Source organism: Schistocerca cancellata, chromosome 3, assembly GCF_023864275.1.
Source record: "Schistocerca cancellata isolate TAMUIC-IGC-003103 chromosome 3, iqSchCanc2.1, whole genome shotgun sequence".
NCBI lineage: Eukaryota > Metazoa > Arthropoda > Insecta > Orthoptera > Acrididae > Schistocerca > Schistocerca cancellata.
In genome coordinates this window covers 389,478,660-389,499,270 of record NC_064628.1, presented here as the reverse complement: position 1 = coordinate 389,499,270, position 20,611 = coordinate 389,478,660, and the positions used below count along the sequence as shown (strand labels likewise).

At 45.0% G+C, this 20,611-nt stretch overlaps 1 protein-coding gene across 2 annotated transcripts in view; it reads left to right on the top strand.

The window, feature by feature from the left end:
* Nucleotides 1-20,611, top strand: part of LOC126176724 (galactoside alpha-(1,2)-fucosyltransferase 2-like) — a 188,206-nt gene that overhangs the window by 43,126 nt on the left and 124,469 nt on the right. The gene's annotated exons all lie outside the window — the stretch shown is intronic.

The window sequence follows — 20,611 nt, the reverse complement described above, 5'->3', positions numbered from 1 at the left end:
CCTCCAGGGATTCCCATTTGAGTTCTCGAAGCATCTCCGTAACACTTACGTGTTCGATGCTACAGGTTACAAACCCAGCAGCCCGCCTCTGAATTACATCGATGTCTTCCTTCAATCCTACCTGATGCGGTTCCAAAACACTCTAGCAGTACTCAAGAACAGGTCCCATCAGCGTCCTATATATGTTCTCCTTTACAGGTGAACCACTCTTTCCTAAAATTCTCACTATAAACCGAAGTCGACCATGCGCCTTCCCAAACACAGTCGTTACATGCGCGTTCCACTTCATATCGTTCTGCTCAGATACGAGTATTTAAATGACATAGCTGTGTCAAGCAGGACACAACTAATGCTGTATCCGAACATTGCGGGTTTATTTTTCCTACGCATTCACATTAACTTACTGAACCGTGACTTTTACTTTCAAAATCTTTTCTTAAAGAATTTACTTTATTGACCAGCGATTCATCAAGAAAATTAACACATTTAAGCATGGAAGTAGTTGCCAGGGAGTAACTGATGAAAAAGAAATTACCTTTAACAAATGGGAATTTTATTCATAAAAGCCTTTTCAAAAACAGATTTAAAATTTATAAGCAGAGAAGCACCTTCGAAATATCAAGTTACAATTTTATTTAGAGGCAGAAAGAGCAATATTGACAGTATGAGCCTTCGGGCTGAGAAGCTTGCCTGCTCCCTTTCAACACGGCCGTAGTCATGACCGCTCACAACAATCTCTGAAACAGTACACTGGTGCAAATCTGCAACACAAAAAAATTTTTAACGACTCACACAAACATGTAAACTATGCACCCCGTAAAAGGAATGGAAATGGTACAACCCTCAAATTGAGAGGCACCCACATGCCTTGCTCATACTGTGGCATCAAGCAGTCAGGCCTGCAAGATGAGTGGTCTGCCAAGCGAGTTGATTCATTCTTATTTATCGAGTAACATGAGCTCTAGTACTCACAATTAAGTTACAAATTATTCTCCTGTATGAATATTAGGCAACGGAAACGGATACGCACACCTGACTATTAGTAATTTACACAACTCTGGCTGTTCACTATGCACTGGCAATACCACATTTTCTTTCTTATTTAACGGCTTTGATCAACACGTGGCCATCGCACTGAATATGAATGGCGCACACATTATAAATCCTGGATATCATGACAACGTACTATTCGAAGGAAAAGGCCACCAATCTTTTTCTTTTCACTGTCTTTTTTTATTCTGATAAATTCTATAACCTAAACACACAAATTCTATAACCTACAACAATAACACATGAGAAATTCCACCCAGTGGGCATGGCTGTACATTGTTGATTCTCTATCTTATGGTCTCGTAATTATCTAACACTACAGTGCACTTTCTGGATAGGATGGTGGATCTTTTGCTATATCTCACACTTCGACTCTCACAACCATCATCACGAAACTTTCCTCCAGACCGAGCGGTACAAAAAGGAACATGCATAACCCACTGCCTCTGAAACTATCTTGTTACTCTCCCGTGCCGACCACACATACTTAAATTTCATGAAATATATCACACTGGCAACATACAATACAAAGAATAGTCACAATGTTATAATCACATCACTTTCAGTTTTCCCACTTCAATTCGTATTCATCCCAGTTTCACACGACACTGCCCCACTTCGTAACTTTTCTTTCCTACTGTGAACTCTGGAGGATACATGCACGTCTTCCTGTGCAATGCAAGCAAAGTGGCGTTGCTGGATAGACGGCTGACTCACCTTGCTTCACTCTCAGAGTATTATAGTTTGAATTAAGCGTCACGCGGAAACATAACATGCAAAGTAATATTAAGAACATATTCATCACACACGCGAGTCCTCAACTGATACCATGGACGAGTACTGCTCTTTATCCTTTGTCTCATACACAGATTGAGACTCACACAGTACTCACCATGTGGAAGTACTCGTCTCTACTTTCAAGTCCTGCACACGCCATTTCTTAAATATTTCCAACTTATAGTACACACGCTAGTAATTCAGCTTAACTTAATCACTCGGAAGTATTTCAACTTATTGCTACACGTGGTTTCATTGTGACCGTTGGTCACTTCCGAATATTACTACGATCCCCTTAATATTACCTGCCTGACATTTAATTCTCTCCACGAAAGTTCCTGAAATAGAGAAATTATTATTCCAAACTACTCTTAAGTATTTCACATGCATACCATGTCTCCACCCTTTTGTCTTTACGGAGCACACCTAAGACAGGTCTTACCAACACTAGATCCAGCGGCAGAGTGCTGAAAACATGGCCGTTCTTCAGGTCCTCTCGCACCTCTGTCGAAGTGGGCAGCACCTTGCTACCATATTGGTCAGCCACATTTCAGGCGCTCAAAGCTCAGGTAAATTTCATCTCTTTGGTTCTACCGAAGGTGACCAAAGGACCGTCTCAAAGATGATCCTATATTGCACATTCACTATCTGCGGTTAGCAGACGACCATACATTCATTCATTTCACAGATCTCACCAAATTGGATATAGGGATTTATTTTGTGGGAGTGCACATGTGATCAATTAAATAAATGAACTGTCATTCTTTCCTATACTGGTAACTGGCTTCGGTGTATTAAGAGAAATTGAGTTATTATTACAAAAATATGTTGTTCTGACAAGAATAACGAAGAATGTTGTACCTATTTTCAATGTCGGGCAGTACTGTACCCTTTCAAAATTATTTGCCACCGAAAGAGCAATTTGTTTTTTTTTCTTTTTTTTAAGGATTCTTACGGTGGAAGGGGAGGCAAGCTTATAACCAAAAATGACTATTTAAATAAAACCCATAAAATGCAGACTTACATAAAATGTACAACATGCTCTACATTACATATATACCACCTCGCAAGATGATAGGCAAGATAGAAACACAAAAGAATTCGGCCTTTAAGCAATAAATTCGTTAACACCGAATCCAACAAACATGACAGAGGCAGCTCCGAACGACAGACATATTAGCACTCCGACCGACAATTCGACCGATTTCCAACGGTCAGATCCAACTGCACAAACAACAGAGAATATCGGCCGATATCGAGTAAACCAAGATACCTACACTTTCTAACTTGTCCTGACCAAGATCAAGGCATCAAACACCACTCAAGACAAGCTTAAAAAAATACAGAAAACACAAGTCACAACTGTCAAATCACTACGGAAGAAGGCTGTGGATTCTAGACAGCAACACCCACCACTCGTTACCACACGCGTGAACTGCTGAGGAAACAACAATCCACAAATAACGAACAAATCGTAACAGTCGAGATTTTAAAAGAAGTCACTAATTACTCAACTTGAGGATCCTGCTTCGGAGGAAAGCGAAGTGTCGCTCTCGCAGCTAGTGCCTCCACATGCAACAGCGCGTGCCCGCCGCCAAAAGCCCTGGCCTGGCTTCGCGCTGTGGAGACTACGTCGCTGCTCAGGAACAACGAACCAACCAGGTCCAACCACATACCGACTCGGAAAATGGTGTTCATCCTGAGGATCCGAGACGTCGTCGACTAAGACGATCGGCCGAGGAAACGACCAACGGCTGTCAGCTTTCGCCGACAGTGGTCCTGGCGAATACTAACACCGTACGGACCCGACGGTTGCTGGCTGCCAACTCTTCCCGACTGATACTGGTGTCCGTGCTCAGCAGCCCACATGTTGCCATCCGATGACCAGCCGACCGATAGACCAACGGCCTTCCGTCTGCGTCGACCACGGCCCCGGCGCGTACTTGCACAGTGCTGACCTGCCTGCTGCTGACTGCCATCTCGTCCAGCAGCGGAGTAACGACGAACCCGACTCAGTCCACAACCCAACAGCGACTGAAACATAGAGCCGGCCGACTAACATGCGAGTGTCTGCCTTCAGACTGACTCTGTCGCCTCACTACACCGACTCCCAGACTGACCGACTGACCAGACTGCCTGAGACTGACAGACTAACCACCGCCGAGCTCATAGCGCCCCTTAAATGCACGTGAACAGGCAACTTTTCCCCTTTCCCACCAGAGGGAGACACCAAAGCTGCGATTGCCACAGCGGCGCCACTGCCAGAAACGGAGGGCGACTGCTTTACACTACGCGCTGCAGCGCGCCCTTCAAAACAGACATTTTTCCACAGCTCACGTAGTGAAGAAAAGTGTATTTTTATTGCACCTATAAGTCATAATTATTTACACCTTTTTTTTAGTAATGGTATTTCGGCCAACTTTTGCCAAATGACGCATGTATTTGTCGTACCTTTACATACACAAGAACAAAGACACGAAAATGTTACTCACATGACAATGTTTCAGGGGATATTGTCACAAATAAACACAACAATTATTCATTAGGACTATAGTAGACAAAGAACGAAACAGACCAGTCGCTTGGCTGACTTAAGACATTATTGGCTTCGAGAGCGCTTAGTCGACCCTGCGCAACAAAGGGGTCTTTCGACGTAATAAACATCGCACGCTACTCAGTTTGAATACGAACTCAATCTGGTTCAACATGCCGAAAGGAAAGTATTGCATGAAGTTGCTAGGATTTGTTCGTGATTTTGTAGCGAAGTTCTTCAGTACTGGGGAGGATGTATTATTTTGCACACTACGTGAAGTTAAAGTTAGTGCAGAAAAGCTCTTTAATGTACAACAGTGCAATACCGCCAAACACAGCAGCTGAGAGAAGTGCCGAAAATGACAGCAGACAAATGCTGTTATTTGAGCAGACAGGTCCTTCTTCAACAGTGCAGTCATTCTTCAAGGACTTGGTTGAGATGATGCTGTTTTACAACATCCCATGGGAGGAGCTGAAGAATCCATGCTTCAGGCAGTTCGCGGAGAAATACACAACATGCCTAGTACGGCGGTGCGGGTCTCCCGCACCGTTCCCCTACGCTCTGTCAAGAAGCAAGGGACTTCATTTCAGTTCAAATGTTTGTGAAATCTTATGGGACTTAACTGCTAAGGTCATAAGTCCCTAAGCTTACACACTACTTAACCTAAATTATCCTAAGGACAAACACACACACATACCCATGCCCGAGGGAGGACTCAAACCTCCGCCGGGACCAGCCACACAGTCCATGACTGCAGCGCCCAAGACCGCTCGGCTAATCCCGCGCGGCTTTCATTTCAGTCACAGTACGAGAGCAAAAGTACATAGGATGCTTCTTGTTATGCTTGCATTGAGACATGTTTCTTTCCGTTTAAGTACTGTCTACTGTACGAAAAATTACAGCGAAACACGGCGCATGTATTGACCATTGTGTCAAAACTAGGTAACTTAGTTATATCATTTCTTCAATTCCTTACGACAGTTTTAACAATAAATAAACAGCTGTTTACACGTCCTTTGCGCTCGATGCCATATTACGATTCTACAGTACTGGCTTCATTGACACCAATTATACTGTATACGGTACTGCCAGTCTGGTAATGTATGACTGTACCACGACTACCCCTATCATACTTCTTCCAAACACTATCAGTATTTTACACAGTAAAAGTCACAAAGTTTCGCACGGGTCCCTTGGTCCTTAATATTTTACCCAAAGAGTCTAACTTGACCTTACAGTGTGTTAAAAAATCTCTACCGATCAACCCATCGAATGGCATATTTCATCGGGACCCTTACACAAGAAACGTGTGCCCTGCTTTCCCGGCCCCTTCCACACTTAGGTATGTGTTCACTGCACGTGTAGAACAAACTGCTTAGTTGATGACGACTTTCAGACGAAGCACTTCTTCTTCATTTAGTGTTACATTACTACAGTATTTACAGGAATACTCGTCTTCCTTAATAGGCATATCTGTGCCAATTTGTCTGTTAATAGCTTTAGTTGCTTCCTTGTTTCTATATAGTACATTATTAATATATCCCTGTGGCATTGTCTATTACCCTACCTTACGTGAGCTTATTTAACGCGAAAATGCCCGACTGCACAGTTATGTCACCTGCCCCTGATTCTTTCCATTTCTGATTGGCACTGGCACCTTCGTTTTTCTCAGTGCATGCCACGTACCATCGTTGCAGTCTTTGGCTTGGTGCCCTGTTCGCTTACACTTAAAGCATGTGACATGTGTTATTCTCATACACATTCCACTATAAGCCTGCAGATTGCACTGGGAGAATCTTACCATCCGTTATCCGTCGCTCTGCCTACAGTTCCCTTTGAAAGTGGTGAGATCAATACCAGTCGCTTCCGTTCATCCCACTTTACGCTCTTCGCCAGTGTGCCCTATCTTGCCATACGATGATAAAAATCTGAGAACTTTCTGGCTGTCAGTACGTGGACTCGGTCTTCCAGCTTATTCCTTCGGCACTTTCTGACGATAGAGGGTGTATCAACGAGAATCATCCGGTTTAAAAAAATCATAACTATTATGTTATTTAAGATACGTGCGTGAACCACGTACTGTTTGGAAAGAGCAAACTATCGAGTTTTATATGGTTCTCGCTAGGTAGCAGCAGTGTGCGCCAACTTCAGTTCTAGTAAAAATGGTGTCGGAACAACAGAAAGCTTTTTGTGTTTTATATTTTGGGTACTGCTGGTCTGTAACAACTGTTCAGCGTGACTTTCGTACTAGGTATGGTGCGGATCCGCCTACAGCACAGACCTTTATACGATGGCATGAACAATTCCGAGAAACAGGCTGTTTGTGTAAAGGCAAATCGCCGAGCGGTCCCCAAGTGTCTGACACAGACCTCGAACGCATCCGCCATAGTTTTACAGGGAGTCCGCAAAAATCCTTTTGCGGTGCAGCTCGACAGCTCAACATGCCCCCTGATGTCCGTCTGGCGTGTACTGCGTCGACGTTTACACGTGAAACCATACAAAGCTCAGCTACTGCAGGCTCTTCGCGAAGGTGACAAACAACAACGTGTGGAGTTTTGTAATTTCTTTCTTTGCAAGATGGAGGATGACAGTTTTCTTCCACACTTACTGTTTAGTGACGAGGCAACATTTCATTTAAATGGAGAGGTGAACTGTTATAAGGTGGGAATATGGGGTCTGGAACAACCACATGAAGTTGTACAACATGAGAGGGACTCTCCAAAATTTAATGTGTTTTGTGCAGTTTCACGGGAAATGATATATGGCCCATTTATCGTTGCCAAGAACACTGCTATAGGAAGCACATATCTCGATATGCTTGAGAACTTTCTTTTCCCACAGTTGGAGACTGAATCGAACGACTTCATTTACAAACAGGATGGAGCACCGCCACACTGGCATCTGGAAATGTGGGATTTTTTAAATCAAAGGATTACTGAACGATGGATCCGTCGCACTGGACCAAATGATTCATCCTTACATTACTGGCCTCCAAGGTCACCGGACCTGACTATGTGTGATTATTTCATGTGGTGTCCGCCCCGATAGCTGAGTGGTCAGCGTGATGGATTGACGTCCTACGGGCCCGGGTTCGATTCCCGGCTGGGTCGGAGATTTCCTGCGCTCAGGGGACTGGGTGTTGTGCTGTCTTCATCATCATTTCATTCCCATCCGGAGCGCAGGTCGCCCAATGTAGCATCGAATGTAATAAGACGTGCACCAAGGCGACCAGACCTGACCCCCAAGGGGCCTCACGGCCAATGACGATAACGCTCATTTCCATTAACATTTCTCGTGGAGATTTATAAAAGACTCTGTTTATGTGCCTCCGTTACCAACAACAATTAATGGACTGAGACATCTCATAACAGCAGCTGTGGAAGCTGTAACTCGAGACATGCTCGCTACAGTGGGGGAACAATTTGAATACCACATTGACATATGTTCTGCATCTCAAGGGGGGCATATTGAACACCTGTGAAAAGATATGAAAAATAAAAATTGAGTTTTCCATACATCGAAATACAAAATTCATTGTATATGTTCATTAGTTTCAGAGATGCAGACCTGCGAAATCAGATGACTCTTTTTGAATTCCATCGTTCGCCACATGTAAAATACTTGCATCTTAGCGTTCTCACGCCCAAATTTTGTTGGGAGGACTAACGCACTTTCTTCTTGTAGTTGTTGTTCCACTGCAGCCGACGACTCAATCATGTCCTAAATATCTCACGACTATTTGCACACCATCGTTACTTAACCCCTGTACGAAACAAGCTCGGTCTAGACAGTCAACTACCTCATTGTCCATTTAGACCCTCCTTGCTTGTCACCGAGCGAGGTGGTGCAGTTGTTAGCACACTGGACTCGCATTCGGGAGGACGACGGTTCAAACCCGTCTCCAGCCATCCTGACTTAGGTTTTCCGTGATTTCCCTAAATCGTTTCAGTCAAATGCCGGGATTCTTCCTTTGAAAGGGCACGGTCGGTTTCCTTTCCGATCCTTCCCTAAGCCGAGCTGGTACTCCGTCTCTAATGACCTCATTGTCGGCGGGACGTTAAACACTGATCTCCTCCTCCTTGCTTGTCAGTCTGCGGACAGCTTCTTTGATTTCTCTTTACATTTCGACAGTCTTGTTTGTTCACTCAATAATCTGTTTCACTCCAATCCAAGCACCCGTACATTCCAGTACTTGCAGCCCTTACTGTTGTATAGTCCAAAGATCGCGGCGCCACGCCAAAGTCTGCAATACACGTCGGTACCACAGAAATCAGCGATGTCTCGCTGCAATCTGCAAACGACGAATGGCAGTGGCTGAAGAATGCATGCCCTCTCTGAGTTCTGCAGCACCCTCACATGGAGGGCAATTTGGAACTGAGCTTGGAAGTGTCCTTCCAAGTTCGTGAACTCAGCTGAAGCAGTCAACATCATCGAGTAGGACTAAAGAGTTACTCAAACCTCTGATGGACATGTACCTTTGTAAATGTTGAGTAATGTACTTCAAGAGAACAGCTTGTTAATTAGTGCATCAAGAGATGGCAGTTGTAAAATATCAAGCACTCCTCTGGCAAAGGATTGTATCAAGTTAAGTAAATTATTTTATCATTCTTGTAATAAAGTGAACTAATATTTCGTATATAGTATTTCAGTAGCCCGATGGTAGCCACCGCACACGCTCCAACAACACACAGGATTGTGTTGTTAGCTGCTACGATTATTATTTTGTTGGTGACAAACACACATAAGGGCGTCGGCTTTCGGGACCAGTACTTACCTGGATAACATTTACGAGGGACATTCTCTGTAGCTTGACACAGGCTGACAAAAAGCTATTTTAATCGGTAAAGCGATGTCAGTTCGTGATTTTAACACAGACTGGACATTTGTCATTGATGATGGTTTTCATCAATTGAGGAAGCTGAGAACTTTGCCTAGAAACGCCACCTGTTACTCTGTGGCATTCTGTAACAACTCTTTATACCATATGACATAGCATTCATATACATTAGAAGATGCAACTGAAAATTTACGAAACGTGTTGCGTGGGACTCTAAATCAACTTCAACAAATACAGCTGCTGCAGTCTACTGGACTTTTCATTCAGTTCTATATTTTAATAGTTTTAATGCCTGTATTTAAACACCTTATGTACAGTATGAATTTTCAATCAGTTATATATAATATTTCATATGTTGTAATTCCGATGAGTCATCTCCCAAAGCAAGCAGAGAACCTGTAGTTATGTTCGGATAATTGTAGTTTCATCTGGTCGTAATACTTCCCTCCCCTCTGAGGCAATTTTTGCCTTTATGAATTTGAACAAAATTTTGTGTTCCATCGGCTTCAATAGGTCAAATGCGGAATCAACAATCTCTAAGGCCCTCTTATTACCATAAAAAGATTTCGCTATGATACACAATACATCATTAACACTAATTCCATCGTCTGTTGACGAGCTTACTTCTCTAGTAGGAGCCATTTCGATCAGACGAAATAGTGTTCCGACAAGTTACCACTTTTTATGTTACCTCCTTACTGTGTCGTCTTTAGACGAGTCACGCTGAGCAGCTTTCATCTACGTGTACATACACTCCTGGAAATGGAAAAAAGAACACATTGACACCGGTGTGTCAGACCCACCATACTTGTTCCGGACACTGCGAGAGGGCTGTACAAGCAATGATCACACGGACGGCACAGCGGACACACCAGGAACCGCGGTGTTGGCCGTCGAATGGCGCTAGCTGCGCAGCATTTGTGCACCGCCGCCGTCAGTGTCAGCCAGTTTGCCGTGGCATACGGAGCTCCAGCGCAGTCTTTAACACTGGTAGCATGCCGCGACAGGACGTGAACCGTATGTGCAGTTGATGGACTTTGAGCGAGGGCGTATAGTGGGCATGCGGGAGGCCGGGTGGACGTACCGCCGAATTGCTCAACACGTGGGGCGTGAGGTCTCTACAGTACATCGATGTTGTCGCCAGTAGTCGGCGGAAGGTGCACGTGCCGTGCCCGTCGACCTGGGACCGGACCGCAGCGACGCACGGATGCACGCCAAGACCGTAGGATCCTAAGCAGTGCCGTAGGGGACCGCACCGCCACTTCCCAGCAAATTAGGGACACTGTTGCTCCTGGGGTATCGGCGAGGACCATTCGCAACCGTCTCCATGAAGCTGGGCTACGGTCCCGCACACCGTTAGGCCGTCTTCCGCTCACGCCCCAACATCGTGCAGCCCGCCTCCAGTGGTGTCGCGACAGGCGTGAATGGAGGGACGAATGGAGACGTGTCGTCTTCAGCGATGAGAGTCGCTTCTGCCTTGGTGCCAATGATGGTCGTATGCGTGTTTGGCGCCGTGCAGGTGAGCGCCACAATCAGGACTGCATACGACCGAGGCACACAGGGCCAACACCCGGCATCATGGTGTGGGGAGCGATCTCCTACACTGGCCGTACACCACTGGTGAACGTCGAGGGGACACTGAATAGTGCACGGTACATCCAAACCGTCATCGAACCCATCGTTCTACCATTCCTAGACCGGCAAGGGAACCTGCTGTTCCAACAGGACAATGCACGTCCGCATGTATCCCGTGCCATCCAACGTGCTCTAGAAGGTGTAAGTCAACTACCCTGGCCAGCAAGATCTCCGGATCTGTCCCCCATTGAGCATGTTTGGGACTGGATGAAGCGTCGTCTCACGCGGTCTGCACGTCCAGCACGAACGCTGGTCCAACTGAGGCGCCAGGTGGAAATGGCATGGCAAGCCGTTCCACAGGACTACATCCAGCATCTCTACGATCGTCTCCATGGGAGAATAGCAGCCTGCATTGCTGCGAAAGGTGGATATACACTGTACTAGTGCCGACATTGTGCATGCTCTGTTGCCTGTGTCTATGTGCCTGTGGTTCTGTTAGTGTGATCGTGTGATGTATCTGACCCCAGGAATGTGTCAATAAAGTTTCCCCTTCCTGGGACAATGAATTCACGGTGTTCTTATTTCAATTTCCAGGAGTGTATGTACTCCGCGAGGCACCCTACAGTTCTTCGTGGAGGATACGACATACCACTACTACTCGTTTCCTTTCGTGTTCCACATGCAAACAGAGTGAGGGAAAATGACTATCTATAAGCTTCCGTAAGAAACTTAATTTCTCCTATCTTGTCTTCATGGTCCTTACGCAAAATGCAGTTGGCGGCAGTTGAATTGTGCTGCAGTCGGTCTCAAATGCCAGTTCTCTAAATTTCCTTGCCAGTGCCTCGCTAAAAGAACGTCGTCTTTAGGGATTCCCATTCGATTTCATGAAGCATCTCCGTAATACTGCATGCTGATTAAACCCTTCAGTAACAAATCTGGCACCGCGCTTATGATCTTTTTCAATGTCTTCGTTTAATCCAACCTGATGGAAATCCCAAACACTTGAGCACTTTCAAGAATGGTCGATCTAGTGTTCTGTATTCCGTCTCCTTTATAGATGAACTACACTTTCCAAAATTCCCCCAATAAAACGAAGTCGACCATTTGCTTTCCCTACAACCAACTGTGACGATGTCAAGCAGCACATTACTAATGCTGTATTCGAACATCACAAAATTGTTCTACCTACTCATCTGCATTAACTTATATTTTCCTGGACTCATGACACTAACTAGAAATTCTACTGGGTTGAGCTGTGTCGCTGCACATTGTAATGCGTTGATCTCTGCAGCTCTTGGACTGTAGCTTGCTACTGCAAAATCCGTGGTCCCTGGCCTCGAACCTGGGACGCCTGGCTCACAACAGCGGTGGTCACTGCCTGAAACTCACATTTTTTATGGCTAGGGGGTGGGCGGCCACTACTATGTGTGGTGGAACTGAGGTGGTAGCGTCAGAAATCAGTAGTTCACCACTCTCGGCGGGGTAATAGCGGAGCGGTGTGTAGAAGCCTGGTAGCTGTCTGACATATCAACGTGAAAACATCATTTATTAAAAATACATTTTATTAGCCAGCACACTGCAACTATCGTTAACTATACCCTGAGGTGGCAACGCCATCTGGTTGTATGCTAAGGACAGTGGGTGTGGAAGCACTGACCTAAATTGTCTGCCTGTGGTCTCCAGCAATTATCTGTGTCACCCCCCCCCCTCCACCACACACACACACACACACACACACACACACAGAATGGTGATACCAGCGGCTCAGTGGCAATCCTAATGTGAGGTACCTGTGGCGGCCTGTAATCGAGATGGCGTAAGCAGAACTCCGACAGCTGGGGACGCTGTTGCCAGCTTTCAGTTATGAAGTGCAAACGGCTCCAGGCGAGACAACAACCTTCTGTAGACCTGTGACAACGCTGCGGCGCTGCCATAGAGACTTTTACAGAATCGTGTTACGTGAATGGTTGAGGCAGGCGTGTGGTTGAGGTAGGCGTGTGATTGAGGTAGGCGTGCGAATCTGCCACACCCAGTCCTCTGCAACTGCCAGGAATCTTCTTACGCTTTCTCGACTGCAGTGTTCATGGGCGCTTCCCAGCTTAGGGCAGAAGACATCAGAAGGTGTGGAACCCTACTGTGGACACTGTAGTGCAAAACAGCTCTCAGCAATGGTGCCCATCATTGCAAACAGAGGCGGACAGTCGGACAGTGACAATATGCCCACAGAGGCAAAGGTGGCTGGGCGGGTAGACCGTCCTGGCCTCGAACATCCAGCCTCCAAGTTAGGAGGCTGGCAGTGACTGGAAGCAGACCTGCATGGTAGTCCACTGGTTGGGCAGTACTAAGTCCACAACATCGGACTCAGAGCCAGCAATAGGTCTGCATTTAGTGGAGGCTACGTCGCGTGGTGGCATCTTATTGATTTGTGTCGACTTGCAGACTGGTGTGGGCTTCTCTCGGAGCTTGCAGCAGCTGGACTGCATGCAGCCATCTAAAAATGAGCAGTATACTTGTCAAATAGCCCCAAGCAGAACGTGAATCTCAGGTGTGAATTTGTCAGACCACTGTGTCACACTGGCTCTGTATTTCTGCTGTGTAATTATCACTACGGCCCAGATTTTAATGACCTCAAGAACAACGAATTATCAAGCATTTATGATCTAAAACTTACGTAAATATGACCTTAAAAACTGAATATTACTTCATAGACTGAAGCGCCATAGAAATTGGTATAGGCATACAGAGATATGTAAACAGGCAGAAGACGGCTGCGGTCGGCAACGCCTACATAAGACAACAGGTGTCTGGCGCAGTTGTTACATCGGTTACTGCTGCTACAATGGCAGGTTATCAAGATTTAAGTGAGTTTCAACGTGGTGTTACAGTCAGGGCACGAGCGATGGGACACAGCATCTACGAGGTAGCGGTGAAGTGGGGATTTTCCCGTACGAGTATTTCACGAGTGTACCGTGAATATCAGGGATCCGGTAAAACATCAAATGTCCGACATAGCTGCGGCCGGAGAAAGATCATGCAAGAGTGGAACCAACTACGACCGAAGAGAATCGTTCAACATGACAGAAGTGCAACCCTTCCGACTTCAGTGCTGGGCCATAAACAAGTGTCAGCGTGGGAACCTTTCAATAAACGTAATCGATATGGGCTTTCGGAACCGAAAGCACACTCGTGTACCCTTGATGAGTGCACGACAGAAAGCTTTACGCCTCGCCTGGGCCTGTCCACACCGACATTGGACTGTTGATGACTGGAAACATGTTGGCTGATCGCATGAGTCAAATTGTATCGAGCGGATGGGCGTGTACGGGTATGGAGGCAACCTCATGAATCCATGGACCCTGCATGTCAGCAAGGGACTATTCGAGCTGGTGGAGGCCCTGTAATGGCGTGGGGCATATGAGGTTTGAGTGACATGGGACACCTGATACGGCTAGATACGACTCTGATAGGTGACACGTATGTAAGCATCCTGTCTGATCACCTGCATTTCTTCATGTCCATTGTGCATTCCGGCGAACTTGGGCAATTCCAGCAGGACAATGCGACACCCCACAGGGCTAGAATTGCTACAGGGTGGCTCCAGGGACAGTCCTCTAAGCTTAAACACTTCCGCTGGCCATCAAATTCCCTAGACATGAACATTACTGAGCATATCTGGGACTCCTTGCAACGTGCCGTTCAGAAGAGATCTCCACGGCTTCTTACTCTTACGGATTTGTGACAGTCCTGCAGGATCCATGGTGTCAATTCCCTCCAGCACTACTTCAGACATTATGCGAGTCCATGTCCCGTCGTATTGCGGCACTTCTGCGTGCTCGCGGGGGCGCTACATGATATTAGGTAGGTGTACCAGTTTCTTTGGCTCTTCGGTGTATAAGTTTATTTAATAACACTCCTGTTGATTTTTTTATATATCATGTAATAAAAAATTCTCTTCTGAATAAACTGTGAGTGTAGTACTCACTTTTTGCAGTGTTTAAAAATGTCTGCTTGTGTCTAAAAAAACACAAGCTATAGTGATAACAATAACACATATCCAAACAATAAAACCATTTTCACCTACTTTATACCACTTGTTTAAAGTAATCCAGATTAGTTAACATGTACTGTCAATCTGCAGTTTCTGCAGAGTTGCACTAGATCACAAGGTGCATTTTTAGGTTTCCTATTTTCAAAAATCAACGGTTGTCGCTGAGAATAGTTTCATACCTAGAAAAGCTCCTCTCCACATCGATCCCACGCGACTATCGCCTGAGAGGACAGCGAAATCTCTTTTTTGGCCATAGAGGACGATACAGGAATGGGCTTGTTTGCGGCAAGACTTTGATACAGACAGATGACAGTACGAAGACGTCTGGTGTATCACAGCTTCCACAGCTGCGGCTTCCCTCTGCTTAGTGGAAGACAGAGGTGCGGCGACAGAGGTCCAATAACGACAGCTCTGAACACAGGACTCACGTGGCCTTCTCAGGCGAGTACCGGTTCTAAGTGAAGCATCCCGATGAACGTACCCAAGCATGCGGGCCCCAGTGAGAGTGAACGTTAACAGACTGCGGTTTTTATTGTCACACGGGACCAGCATCGGGCGCGATAGTTTAGAGTATCATGGATACACAGGACCGTCACCTCTGCTTTGCAAAGTCAGTAGTTTGGACAGCAGCTCTTGCGCTTCTGACGTGTTAGGGCCGTTGGCTGTGCCCTATCTTCCAGTTCTTCGTGTCGTTATCCTTCTGGTGTTTCTTCCGTTTGGGTTGTAGGGATATAATTTAAACTGTTTCCACATTCCCAATCCTGAGTGCAAAAGGATAACTCATCTCCAACTCGGGTGAAACTATCCACATCCATTCATAATGGAAGCTAAAAAGGATGGAAAACTTCCATTTTTAGATGTCTTGGTCTACAAGAGGGATGATGGGACATGATGACCTACTGTTTATCGTAAGCCCACGCATATGGTTCAATATCTTCATGCATGTCATCCATCTCATCAATGCAAAGGGATCCTACATACATTGGTAAAAAGAGCTTACACCATCTCGGATGCAGATAGTTCGAAACAAGAACTGGAGCATCTAAAAGCTGTTATACTGACAATCAGATACGTCAATGCTCTACAGACTGGACCTTCGCGGGAACCGACAGAAGATACAAGCAAATCGGTGGCATTTCTGACTTTCGCGGGGAGCGTATCTTCGAAAACAAGAAGAAATTTAAAGAAATTTGGTATTACAACTCTATTCCATCCGCCAGCTAAGACCAGAGCACTGCTGGGATAACTGGAGTTTGAGAAAGCCCGAGGTCTACAAGATTCCCTGCCACTGCGGGGAAGCTTATATTGGACAAACGATTCATACGGTCCAGGATCGTTGCGTGGAGCATCATCGCCACAAGCGTTTATTTCAGCCAGAAATATATGCAGAAAAGTCCTTGTCTTACTCAAGGACTTATAATGTTATGCGATGAGCCACAAGTGGTTGCCCCTGCGTCGTGGGACTGGGACTGTGCAGTGAAAGAAGCCATTCAAATCCGGCTGTCTGACAATATTATAAACAGAGATAAGGGGTATCCTTTTAGTAAGAGTTGGAACCTTGTTCTGTTTGACATTAAGAAACAACGGTTCTTGTTTCGGTCATTAAAAACTCTCAGTAGTGTTTGATATTGATTCATCGTTTCCGCGAACTTTCACCAACTGCTGTGTGTCGCTAGAGGGCAGTTATTTTCGCTACGCACTATGGACCCGCGGTCGGTGTATAAGGGAGCCACCGCGTTTGATTTCAGTTCCGGCGCGGGACAGTGCGACGGCCTACTCACGTGAAGATGACGGCCAAGTGGGCCACCGAAATATTGTGCCCAGATGATATGTTCCTGCTGGAGATCAGACATGAATGCAACCAATTATTGCGCCGGGAAATCTTACGGAGCCACAACAAAGGCCTAATATTCAAATCTGCGAAAACCGGAAAAGCGGAACGAATATTTAATTGAAATTGTCAGTGTGTCGCCTCTGGATTATGCCTGACAGCGTGCTTAGATATCTTTCTCCCTACACGAAACCTAGAATTCAAGTTCTCAGAGATTCTTCACTTTCAAAGAATAATTTCTTGTTTCAGTTTAAGTAAATATTTTCAAACGAATTAAATGTTGCACTGTAAATCATTCTTCAAACCAATAACCACATTGCTAATCAAGCGACTAACCTCACGCTACCAATAAGAACAAATAAATGTTGAAACACACTTGGAATATAGTCTCAACTATATATTAACCACACTGCTCCTTATATTTTTCGTATCTATCCTTTAAGTATTCAGTTAATCCAAACATTGACTTCTATAGAGGCCCTGGCCTGCTGCTACACAAGAACATTGAGCCAGGCAGAAAATTATACGAGACAAAGACAGGCGTTTGAAGTAGTTAATTCATTTCTTGACTGGCGGCAGTGGCATCCTAACACTTCTTGGCTGCTGCTGCATGGTCATCCTGGTGTCGTGACACACGGAGGCGTGGCATGGTACTTTCTTACCAGCCGCTTCCGGCTACTGTCCGGCGTCGTAACACAATTGTTTATAGAACATTTTTAATACAAATTAATATACGACTAGTTCACCATCAACTTTTCTTTTCACTTCTCTCATCTTTATTGTTTATCAGAGAATTTTTTATGGACAACATATTTGTATGGAGATAAAGAGCGATTAATGTACTGATAATCAACTATTCAAAATGACAGTCAGAATCGCATTATTTATTTTGCCACCAACCGGTTTCAACACGCGATGGGGTCATCTTCAGGGCAATTTACACTGTACAGTTATAATATTAGTAAGTAATCATGTACATAATCTACAGCAATTAGTCAAAGTTACATAAATAAACAGATTTTTATACCCATTTGGTCGCTCGCTGGAGTCGTCACCCTGCCTGTGCTTGATACGGGCAAGTCTTCAGGTCCAGATTGTATACAGATTAGGTTCCTTTCAGATTACGCTGATACAATAGCTCCCTACTTAGCAATCATATACAACCGCTCGCTCACCGTTAGATCTGTACCTGCAGATTGGAAAATTGCGCAGGTCGCACCAGTGTTTAAGAAGGGTAGTAGGAGTAATCCATCGAACTACAGACCTATATCATTGCCGTCGGTTTGCAGTAGGGTTTTGGAGCATATACTGTATTCAAACATTATGAATCACCTCGAAAGGAACGATCTATTGATACTTAATCAGCAAGGTTTCAGAAAACATCGTTCTTGTGCAACGCACGAAGTAATGGCCGCTATCGACAGGGGATCTCAAGTTGATTCCGTATTTTTAGATTTCCGGAAAGCTTTTGACACCGTTCCTCACAAGCGACTTCTAATCAAGCTGCGGGCCTATGGGGTATCGTCTCAGTTGTGCGACTGGATTCGTGATTTCCTGTCAGGAAGGTTGCAGTTCGTAGTAATAGACGGCAAATCATCGAGTAAAATTGAAGTGATATCAGGTGTTCCCCATGGAAGCGTCCTGGGACCTCTGCTGTTCCTGATCTATATAAATGACCTAGGTGACAATCTGAGCAGTTCTCTTAGGTTGTTCGCGGATGATGCTGTAATTTACCGTCCAGTAAGGTCATCCGAAGACCAGTATCAGTTGCAAAGCGATTTATAAAAGATTGCTGTATGGTGTGGCAGGTGGCAGTTGACGTTAAATAACGAAAAGTGTGAGGTGATCCACATGAGTTCCAAAAGAAATCCGTTGGAATTCGATTACTCGATAAATAGTACAATTCTCAAGGCTGTCAATTCAACTAAGTACCTCGGTGTTAAAATTACGAACAACTTCAGTTGGGAAGACCACATAGATAATATCGTGGGGAAGGCGAGCCGAAGGTTGCGTTTCATTGGCAGGACACTTAGAAGATGCAACAAGTCCACTAAAGAGAAAGCTTACACTACACCCGTTCGTCCTCTGTTAGAATATTGCTGCGCTGTGTGGGATCCTTACCAGGTGGGATTGACGGAGGCCATCGAAAGGGTGCAAAAAAGGGCAGCTCGTTTTGTATTATCACGTAATAGGGGAGAGAGTGTGGCAGATATGATACGCGAGTTGGGATGGAAGTCATTAAAGCAAAGACGTTTTTCGTCGCGGCGAGATCTATTTATGAAATTTCAGTCACCAACTTTCTCTTCCGAATGCGAAAATATTTTGTTGAGTCCAACCTACATAGGTAGGAATGATCACCAAAATAAAATAAGAGAAATCAGAGCTCGAACAGAAAGGTTTAGGTGTTCGTTTTTCCCGCGCGCTGTTCGGGAGTGGAATGGTAGAGAGATAGTATGATTGTGGTTCGATGAATCCTCTGCCAAGCACTTAAATGTGAATTGCAGAGTAATCATGTAGATGTAGATGTAGATGTATGCATGGTTGGTTCTCTGCATGAACTTAAATAACGGCCAACAACACGTGGGCAGGCGGCAAACGCCCTCCACGGTGACCAACGGTAGTTACATGCTTAAGCAAAAAATCGTAAATTTTAAAGTTTGTTCCAGTTGTAATATAAAACATAATACATAATAATAATAAATACAGCAGCAGCAGAAGACCACATGGATTGACAAAAACATGGTGGAAGAATGGTTATGGTACGCTGTCACCATAACTTCGAACGCCACACAAAGATGGTATTACAGCAGACGACTCATACGAAGCGGCTACCATGACGACAGAGTCCCAACCACACAGGCTAGGGGGCGCTTGATATATACTATCGCCCATGGCAACGGCGTCCCTACCACAAAAGATAGGGGGTTCTGCTCTATCCACAAATGATGTGAAAAATGAATGGGACAACAGTTACCTGAATTTTAAATAATTGTAAATTTCTCGAAGTCTAATTAGCTATATTTACTATTATTATTTATCTTGTTTTATATTACAACTGGAACACACTTTAAAATTTACGATTTCTTGCTTAAACATGTAACTACCGTTGGTCACCGTGGAGGGCGTTTACCGTCTGCCCACGTGTTGTTGGCCGTTATTTAATCTCATGCAGAGAGCCAACTATGCATAGTTACCAACCGTACACAGGCAGCGTGACGACTCCAGCGAGCGACGAAATGGGTATAAAAATCTGTTTATTTATGTAACTTTGTCTAATTGCAAGTAGATTACGTACATGATTACTTACTAATATTATAACTTTACAGTGTAAATTGCCCTGAAGATGACCTCATCGCGGGTTGAAACCGGTTGGCGGCAAGATAAATAATGCAATTGTGACTGTCATTTTGAATAATTGATTTATCAGAGGGATTAAAGAAGGTGTATGAATGGTCGGCCTAGGTGAACTATTATACGTTTCAGCAAGATAATGTAAGACCGCATGCTGCCCGTGCTGCCCCGACCTATCTCGATACAGAGTGTGGCCGACATCTAGCCTGGCCAGCATATTCTGCAGATCTTTCATCCACTAAAGGCATCTGGTCACGGGTAGTGTAGAGACTAACACTCACATTACGTCAGCCATTATGACTGTTGAACTCTGGCACAGTGTCGAAGCTACATGGAATGACGTACCCGTATCTGTCATCAAGGCACATTTGGAGTCGATTCCTAACCGAGCTACAGTCATTCTTGTTGCTACAGGTGACAGTTTTATGTACAGAACTGTATATATCCCCAAATCCCGTTCAAATCTAACCACATATTCTTGCTACTGTTCGGCGCACGCACAATAAGTAGTTTCGTTAGTCGCTTTCAATTATGGTGTTGCAATTTTAACAACCAGCAATATTCATCACACCTGTCAACATGGTATGCACGTCTGAACACCTGGTGTTT